This window comes from Ips typographus, linkage group LG11 (genome assembly GCF_016097725.1).
Source record: "Ips typographus isolate SLU linkage group LG11, UJ_Ityp_2.0, whole genome shotgun sequence".
In the NCBI taxonomy this organism is placed as follows: domain Eukaryota; kingdom Metazoa; phylum Arthropoda; class Insecta; order Coleoptera; family Curculionidae; genus Ips; species Ips typographus.
The window spans coordinates 8091912-8101189 of record NC_138432.1 but is presented as its reverse complement, the minus strand read 5'-3'; the positions used below and the strand labels follow the sequence as shown (position 1 = coordinate 8101189).

At 32.0% G+C, this 9278-nt stretch overlaps 1 protein-coding gene across 4 annotated transcripts in view; it reads left to right on the top strand.

Annotated features, from left to right (window-relative positions):
* The first annotated feature begins 663 nt into the window (after positions 1-663).
* The window catches only part of Oct-TyrR (Octopamine-Tyramine receptor), a 42224-nt gene continuing 33609 nt past the window's right edge, over positions 664-9278 (top strand). For 2 of the 4 annotated variants that reach the window (XM_081988975.1, XM_081988974.1), the window contains exon 1: positions 664-895. The gene's annotated coding sequence lies outside the window, so the exon portion shown is untranslated. The remainder of the gene's footprint in view (positions 896-9278) is intronic. The other 2 variants (XM_081988973.1, XM_081988971.1) reach the window with 1 other exon arrangement.

Sequence of the window (9278 nt, the reverse complement as noted above, 5' to 3'; positions counted from 1 at the left end):
CCATTTAACAACTGCCCTATAAAAAGGAAATGTCGCTTCGATGTATAATAGGCTCTTCTAAAAGCTCTATTCGCGTTTTACGAACCCGAAAATAGGAAATCGCACATTTTCGAAGCGTTTTAATACCATGGTATATATCGATTGATTTTTCGAATATACGGTTTTATGTAATGGCGGTGTGATAATCAACATCGAGTTTACGGGATAAGTGTATTGAGTGCTCGTCGAATTGAAAATTATTCCATTATTAATGAAAACATTTCTGGAAATTGTATATTCTCTCAAATCACCCACAGTGCTATATTTAAAATTTTGAAAAAACACACATTTGACTTTTTTAGTTTATTCACTTAACCGCAATCTGACCACCATTAGAATTCCAGCAAAATTTATTTATTTAACTTATTAAATTTCCAGACGTGATTTCCAGTAAACTCTGATTTTACGATTTTGCTTTTAGACTTTGAAGAAATGCGAATTAAAAAAAGTCAACGTCTGGCATATCTTTTTAAGTCGTAATTTTCACGTCAGTCATTTCATCAGCGGAAATTGGGGAATTTTGATTTTTTTTTTAATGAAATTTGCGTTTTTGCTGTTCTAATCTGTTTAGTGGATCTCGCAAGCGCACCAAAATCTAACGTTCATCTCGCTGACAATTTTCCCACATCAGTTATCGCTGTTGCTTCGATGCGCACACCACACCGTTTTCACTGGCCGGGAAACTTGAAAATACGCGAACATTTCCAAGAAACTTTCCAGTTTTATTTCGGTGTATTAAATAGCTAGAACAATGCACATATTGACTTTTCTTTTAAAGAACTTAATCATTTATGGTGGCCAGTTTGTTGAACATCAGTGACTGCTAACATGAAAACTCACACTACATGACTGAAAGGTAACTTTTTTTAAAAATAATAATCCAGGACAAATTACTTTTTTGTATTTAACGTAAACAACTTCTCCTCCAGGAAGGCCCCAGATTGGGACCTTTCTAGAAAAAGCGTTTTATCTTGTAAAAACCCTCCATAAAACCCAGAATACTCTTAATATTAGCAGTTTTCCATTATCTTGAATACACTGCACGCTCCCTAAACGATATTTTGGCTGGTTTATCTTAAGAACGCAATTTTACTTCGTTTCTTCTCAGTATTTTGTTTTGGATAATCAAGTCACTGAACCAAACACTTCTTTGTTGGATATTTTGACGATGCTTTTTTAGATTACAGTGTGATCCGATTTATTTTGCGTTTGAAACCGTTTTTAGTAGATTTCACAAAAAAAAAAGGTAAATACGTACATTTCAGGGTTGATGTGATCCCAAATGATTAAAGTTAAATATTATGTCTCATATATGTATGTAATTCTAATTTCAATTCTATTATTAATTTTTTGAGGTACATAAACAGCAGAAATACTTTATTGTTTTGCTGTCTTTTGTCACTATTTTCAGGGAAATCCACATTAAATTACTTTTTTACAGCTTTCCACATGTTCTACATTTGCGTAAATCACAGCAGTTCATACTTTGCAATTGGTAAAAAAAAAACTGCAAGCAGAAAGCTACTTTTGCTTACGTAAATGCTGTGATTTACGTAAATGCTGCACATGTAAAGAACAAATAACACTTCTTTACGTTAAAGGTTTGTAAATAAATGATTTTCCTTTCTTTTACATTATTACGTCATATTTTGACAAATGACATTTGGCTGTCTGTTCTAAACTTGGAAACTATCAAATTCAATCCCATAGAGATCGCAAAACAACGAAATTAAAGTAACAAAATCAGTTTGACTTTGGTTGAATGCATTTTATACGTTCATCAGTGTATTTTTGGCATATGTGACATTTGGTTGCCTGTTTTTGACTTAATTTTAGTCGATTTTTAAATATGATAGCCTCCAAATAGCTGTAAAACCACAAAACACTTAAAATCCAGTAAAATCAGTATAAACAGTACCAAACTCATTTTATAGTTTTATGAGTGGAATTTTGACAGTTGTGACATTTGGCAGTCAGTTACAGTGTTGTCCTAAACCTGGAAACTTTCAAATTCAATTCCATGGAGGTACAAAACAACCAAACACACATAAAAAGTAACGAAATCAGTTTGACTTTGAATGCATTTTGTACCTTCACCAGTGGCATTTTTGGCATAATAACATTTGTTGTGTGTTTTTGACTTAATTTTAGTCGATTTTTAAATATGACAACCTCCAAAATCCTCTCCAAGTAGCTGTAAAACCACAAAACACTTAAAATCCAGTAAAATCAGTATAAACAGTACCAAACGTATTTTATAGCTTTATGAGTGAAATTTTGACAGTTATGACTTTTGCCCGTTAAAAGGAGTCGTAAAAAGTCTCAGTTCAAACTGAAAAAAACGGTCACGTGACCCTTTAAACAATATTTCGCTATTTACAGTTACGTGACCTTCAGGATTCCAGTTTGGCATTGAAAAAGAGTCATGTGACCTTTAAAAATATATTTCAATATTTAAAATCGTCACGTGACAATTAGCACTATTATAAGGCGTCACGTGACTCTTCAAATAATATTTTGACATTTGTTTGATGTTATAATAATTGAAAATCGTCACGTGGTCATTTGTACTGAAAAGAGGGTCACGTGTCTTTAAAGATATCAGTTTAAACTTATTACGATTAGGTGATCCTTTAAATGACATTTAAAACTCATGTGACATTATAAATTCCATTTTTAATCTTGTTGTCGTTGATTTGGCTGTCAAAAAGCTGCCAAATTGTCCAGCACTAAACTAGGATAGTTATTGTGTGTGTTATTAGTTGCATTCATAAGAACACATGTAATGGCTATTACACGCTCGTTGAATAATATGTATACTATTATTATTCACTTTAAAAGCTAGAAACAATCCATATTTTTGTATTAAACTATAAGCAAGAACTTCAGGTAATAAATTACCAACTTTGTAAATGCTCGTTTGACTTTCACGTCTTTGAAGTTCAAGTTTGTATCATTCATTAACTAGGCGAAGGTAAGTTTCAATAAAATAGTCTTGTTAACACACTTAAGTTTTTTCAATAAGTTTTAAATTAAGTTTGAACTATTCTAGGTTGTGGTTAAGGAATCCAGAATGTCAAGCATTATCAACCGTCTCAAAAAACTTTTTTTTATTATTGACAAGTTTTGTACTAAACTTTAGGGTTTTTCGTATAAAAAGTGTCAAAGTTGTTTAGTCCCTTGTGGGCCTTGATCACAACCTAACTTTGTCACCAAAATTGCACTTGAAGTGGATTGGAAAGTCGGTAAGAAAATCCGTATAATTTAAGGAGAATATTGTATACAACCATGTTTTTATTCAGCACGCTTCCCTGCTTCTTATTCAGGTTTTAACTTAGCATGAATGAATAGTAACACCCACCGAAATTCCACTTTTATTTCAAACAGGATTTTTCTGTTCTGTCGTCTAACTGTTAACTATTAATTATCCTAGAATGATTATCTAAGTCTAAATATAAACGTTTATGTAATGATAAAAATCGCATTCGAAGCGGCAGACTGTAAAGTAAAAATATTATATTGTAAATATTAGCATTGGAACGCTATAGGAGAAAATAAATAAAACAGACACTGTACACAGCCGGGGGATTATGTAAAAATTGGATAAAAAGTGAATTTTATTCCGAACTGGTCAACTTTGAAACAATCACCGAATCTGCCCTATAAATATGGCGGAAAATCCTCTAGTTAGGGGATTAATTCATCGTTATTGCAGCATTTAATTTGCATATCATGGGAGCTTTAATTTTGTTAGGTTAGATCTAAAATACAACTCAAACTCAGTAAGTAAAATTAATTTTATAAAAAGCTATCATGAAATGCAAACAAAATAAAATCAAAATTTCAACATTGCGTTTTTCCATTATTTAGGTCCAATTTTCTCTCCGCGAGTTGTCATCAAAAAAAGCTTATTTACCCCGCTTTACACGAGATTTTTGCTGAAACATTGTCACCCTTTATAGACAATCCTATAAAAAGTGGATGTGTAAAGTTGGCTAAACGACAACACAACAATGGTGTCTGGCGTTTTTGTGTTTTGAACATTTTCCAGCCTTAATGATGGAATAAATTGTTCTCGTCTCTTGTTTTGCTATCTATTTTTTGAGAGGAATAACCGGAAAGTTTGTAAGCCATCAAGCGTTATTTCGTTAATTTTAGAATCCCCTTGCTTCGAATCAACGTAAATCGCTATACACGTTTGCTAACTAATCTAAACGAATCAGCTTGATTCCCCTTTGCAAGTTTTTGGAATTGTTCCAAAACGATTCAATTAAGCCTTAATACTGCGAACATTGAGGAATCCTTGTCAGATTAGGCACTATCTCACGTTTTCCAGTCAAATAGTTTAGGGTATATTTTTAGCTTTGATGATAGTCGAAGGGTAGATTGCCGAAGTATTTTGGTGTACACACTCGAGGTATTATGAGGCACTTTGTCAGTATTACCAGCATTTTGAGGTATTGACTGTATATTTCAAAATGTTTTGCGATATTTTCATTGGAATTTTGAGCGAAATAAAGCCTAAATAAAGGAAATTTTGCGATATTTTAAGAAATACATTGTAATAGACCAAGCAGTACACAATATAGTGTATCGATATAACAAAATTGACCGCACATGTAATTATTATGGTAAAATTTTTGTTACATGATATTAAGTTGAAACAATATTCATTACAAATTATTATAATAATTTACCAATTTTTCAACATTTAAACTACATTTTTAAGGTCACGTGACTGTTTTTGAGAGGTGTCAACCGGACTTTACAGTGTTGCAAGTACTAAAATTGCATAAGCCTAAATTTAATTTACCAAGTTTTTTTAAAGTTTAAACCACATTTTAACGGTCACGTGATTAATTTTGACAGATATCAACTGGCCTTTATAGTGGTGCAAGCTCAGAATTGCAACGTCAACGTCAAGTGACGTGTACTTTGCAATTTAATTTTTTTCCAACTGTCAAAATTTTATTTATTAATTTTCCCAAATTTAAACTGCATTTTGAAGGTCACGTCAGTGTTTTTGACAATGTCAACTGGTCTTTACAGTGTTGCAAGCTCTAAAATTGCATAATCAAAGTCACACGTGATGTGTCTCTTACAATTTCAGCTTCTACAACTGTCTAAAATAGTCTAAATTTATTTTACCACGTCAAGTGACGTGTATTTTGCAATTTAAGTACTTACTTTAACTATCTAAATTTTATTTATCAATTTTCCCAAGTTTAAACTGCATTTTGAAGGTCACGTCACTGTTTTAAACAATGTCAACTGGTCTTTACAGTGTTGCAAGCTCTAAAATTGCATAATCAAAGTCACACGTGATATGTCTCTTACAATTTCAGCTTCTACAACTGTCTAAAATAGTCTAAATTTAATTTACCAAGTTTTTAAAGTTTAAACTGCATTTTGAAGGTCACGTCAGTGTTTTTGACAATGTCAACTGGTCTTTACAGTGTTGCAAGCTCAAAAATTGAATTATCAAAGTCACGTGACGTACCTAGTTCTTACAATTTTACCACTGTCTAATCAAGTCAATATCAGGGATCTTATAACTAAATTTAAGAATGCCACAAATGTGTAGATAAACATTTGAAGGCATTCTGAGGCAGTTTAAATAATTTAAAGACATTTCGAGGTATTTCAACGTAATATGAAGCATTTTAGGCAGTTTTAAGGCATTTTGAGCAATAATGAAGCATTGTGAGATATTTTAAAGATATTTTGAATGCAAAAAGGCACAATTTACATATTTTTCAAACAATAAAAATAATGATATTTTTATTTAGTCAATGTGTCACTTTTTAAGCAATATCTTTTTGTTTCAAACCTATTTTCGACTTACGTCATCCTAGTATGGAAAACTTCCGAAGTGTGCTGTACATCAAGCTAACAATATGACCTCATTATTTCATTCAAATTAAGTGCAAACCCGACTTATGATGTATTTTCAGTTGAACCTGTCTGTTAGACAATGTTTACCTTGGCAGTTTGCTGGAAATTTGTTTACAATCGAAAAATATATGATATACGGTCTTAACATGCCAGTTATTGTAACTTTTTTAAATAATTTTATTAACAGTTAGTTTGTTTTCTTAAATTCCTCAGTCACGCACTTTCGTTCAACCACCATCATTTGTCATTTTCCTGTGGGATTATTAAATTAAAATCCATTCATTAGGATTCCACAAAAGAGTGATCAAGTGGGAGAGCTTTTATGCAGGAATAATATACTTTTAAAGCTGACGAAATGAAAGAACTGGTTCACCCTCGTCTAGCGGTATACGAGAGCCTGGAAATATTTCAAGTCTGCAAATCCTCAAAACCAAAAACGAAACACAATTAACCGGTGGGTCTCTAATTCGTGAATGTTTCGGGGAAACGCAGATTTAAACAAAGATTTTAATTCTGGACACTTTCAAAGCTCCGACCGGTGATAAATTATTCGTTTGAACCCGGCGTAGGTTAGTCGGTTTTCTCTCTGTCTCTGTCGGTCTGCTTTTAATATATTAGGAAGTGTATGGAAGTGGCCGAAAATAACCTAAAATCCAATATTTATATTTCACGCCAACAAATGTTTAGTCTCATTTTCATCATCTAAATTGGTTGAGTGATTGAAGGGTTTGTGTGAGAAAAATGTGAAACAATGCAAGCATTTTAAAAATGTTATGTGTAACTACCGTAAACATGTATATGACGTATAACATGTTACGTCGTTCTGTTTTTGGTCAATTAAACCAGAAGTTTGTTTTAACCGAGGGTTTCAATAGACAATGCCTATTATTGATGAATAGATGCCCTATCAATTAAACCTTAATCCGCAGCAATAAGTAAAGTTTGAACCCACAACTAATAATTAGCACATTTGTAATATACAGACGAGCCAAGGTGTTTAAATAGAAGAAAATGAAAGGGACTTTTAATGTTTGCGTTTATTGCGAACGCCATAAACTCAAAATTAAATATAATATTTTTATGACGTAGTGCTAAACTTTATAGCACGAAATGCCTATAAAAAAGCGAAATAATTTAGGCCGCAACCTCAAACCGTAAACTTGTTTTACGTTAATTGACACACACATAAATCAATTTTTGGTCTACGTTACAAAAATTAGTAAAATACATACGCAGGTTAAACTAACATAAATATAACCAGTAATTTCAACTGGAACGGTTTGCATATTTCAAAAGGGCTCGATTTAAGCGATTCGTTCCAGTTTAACTAGTTTTTAATTTGAGCTTGGGAAAAAAACCAGGCAAACCAAAATAAAATACAATTATTTACGGTGAATACTCTAGAAAGGCTAAATTGCTCAAAAAGGGCTCTGCCAGATTAAGCATTCTAATTTTTTCCTAATTGGAATTTTATTTAAGCTTTAGGTTTAGTTAATTGGCATTTCGGCGGTTTTAAGTTTAATCAGTAACTTGGAATAAACTGCTATTTGTTTTATTGGAAAAGTAAACAATTCTTTTTAAGTAGCAAACCAAAAAAAGTTCTATTTTTGTTTGTCGTTGTTTTGTTTATCGTAAAATTCATTAGATAAACAATAATTATGTTTCAAGTCTACTTAGACTATATTATTAACTAATAAGTGAATTGACTTCTTCAGTTCTGTTAATAAATAGGAATTTCATAATAAAATATAGTTCCATATAATAATTCCATTGTGTTTCATATTCTTTGCAACATTTTTAAGGGTTAAAATTAAATTCCATTTGTAGTGACAATAAAATTAAAACTTTCAACATTTATTTGGAATTGGGAGATGAGAGAGAAAATTGGGACGGTTCTTTAATTTTCCAGTTCGCAAAACACAACATCTAAACAACGGAATATTAACGGTTTTGAGTCATTGTTTGGTGAATCTGTTGGTGGGCTACAAGTTTAAAAGCCAGTTATTCTGCACTGTTTAATTTAACGTTAATAGTATATTATTAAACGAACATGTAATGATAGCTTTACATCCGTGTAGAATACTAGACTTTTTGTCACTGTCATAAGTATTCACAACAAAAGAAGGTCAAAATTTCATTTGTTGTCAACGTGATAGTATAGCCGACACTTGCTATTTTGTTCCTGGTATCTGGTTTTGTACCAGATAATTTGGCAGTTATCGCAAAAATCAAAATAAATTGAGTCCCACTACTTTTGTTAATTTTTAAGTATGTTTCGTTATTTTGTACCTCCATGGGATTGAATTTGACAGTTTCCAGGTTTAGGACAGAATAGCTTAAATGTCATAGCTGTCAAAATTTCACTCATAAAGCTATAAAATACATTTTGTACTATTTCTACCTATTTTACTGGGTTTTAGGGCCGATTGCACCGATCTATTTAAGGGCACCCTAGGCTAGGTTTTAATTTGACTGTGACATTTTGCACGTGATCTGTCACAGTAAAATCACAAATTTGTCTAGGTGAACCCTAGGGTGCCCTTAATTATATCAGTGCAATCCGCCATTAAGACGGTTTTATGATTTTACAGCTCTATAGAGAAAATTTTGACGGTTGTTATATTAAAAAATAAACTAAAATTAAGTCAGAAACACACACTCAAATGTTACAAATGTCAAAAATGCTCCAATGGAAGTATAAAATGCATTCAACCAAAGTCAAACTGATTTCGTTACTTTTCGAGTATGTTTCGTTGTTTTGTACCTTCATGAAATTGAATTGGACAGTTTTCAAGTTTAGAACAGAACTGTAATTGACAGCCAAATGTCCTAACTGTCAAAGTTCCACTAATAAGGCCAAAAGTTACAAATGTCAAAATTGCACTGATGGAGATATAAAATGCATTCAAGCAAAATCACACTGATTTTGTTATTATTTATGTTTTGTACCTCTATGGGATCGAATTTGACAGTTTTCTACTACAGACAGTCTGTAACTGACAGCCAAATGTCATAACAAAATATCTGTGAGAATTGATCGTTACGGATAGGTAATGGGTGTTATTATCTATTCAAAACTAGTAAGTAATAAGCATGTCATTAAAAAGTCATAGAAAAAAAACAATTTTATTTCAAAATTGTAGCGTAATGTCAAAATTAACAATCACAAAACATGCTTGAGTGATAGGGTACATTAAAACTGTAATTATAAAGTTTTTTAATGGTTTGCCCCATTTTTGTGCTATGTTGTGGTGGCATTAAAATTGAAATCTCCGTGGTTTGTGGAAGCATTAAAAAACCGCCACCAAAGATAAATAACCCTACATTTTGACCCGTTTATCACA